The 593-nt window shown below is 45.7% G+C and overlaps 1 protein-coding gene across 4 annotated transcripts in view; it reads right to left on the bottom strand.

Annotated features, from left to right (window-relative positions):
- The window catches only part of LOC113202478 (cell adhesion molecule Dscam2-like), a 164,560-nt gene that overhangs the window by 82,449 nt on the left and 81,518 nt on the right, over window positions 1-593 (bottom strand). The gene's annotated exons all lie outside the window — the stretch shown is intronic.

Below are 593 nucleotides of genomic sequence, written 5' to 3'. Positions count from 1 at the left end.
CCACCACCTTTCAAGAGTAACGAAACAGTGCCTCTGTATCCCCTCTGGGTTTTGTCCCCTCCAATTTTTTCAAAGGTTCATTTCGTACTTCAGATGTGTACTTTTATACTGAGAGAGAAAAAAGGCGCATGCATAGCCGAGGCGCGTCTTCTTGCAGTGGGGGATAGGCGGCACAATATGTACAAAGGAACCTCAACGCTCCTCGGAAAACTCTCGGGTATTTCATTGTGTCGATTTCAGTCATATATACGTCTCTCTTCCTCCCTCTCCCTTCCCTCTCTATGTTCCTCCTCATCTCTTTCGCTCTCTCCCTCTCTCTCAGAACACCAAGGGATGTCCCACAGCAGCGCAAGCTTTCTTCCGTCTTATCTTTCTTTTCGTTCGCTGCTTATGCCTTTGACATATCTCCCTTCCCCACAACCCGTTTCCGGGTCCAGAGTCCACTGAAACTCCAACGCGGGTTCAAACTGAAAATACAATGTACTAAGCTCCCTCATTCAATGTCAGGGAAATATTTGTGGGTTTGTGTGCTATTCATATGCAGAATTTATGCAACATGCTTCAACTATAGGACTGAAAATTAGATACGGTTA

This window comes from Frankliniella occidentalis, unplaced genomic scaffold, assembly GCF_000697945.3.
Source record: "Frankliniella occidentalis isolate FOCC.00 unplaced genomic scaffold, Focc_3.1 Scaffold261, whole genome shotgun sequence".
In the NCBI taxonomy this organism is placed as follows: domain Eukaryota; kingdom Metazoa; phylum Arthropoda; class Insecta; order Thysanoptera; family Thripidae; genus Frankliniella; species Frankliniella occidentalis.
Note: the sequence above shows the minus strand (reverse complement) of the source record. Positions and strands in the feature narration are given on the sequence as shown.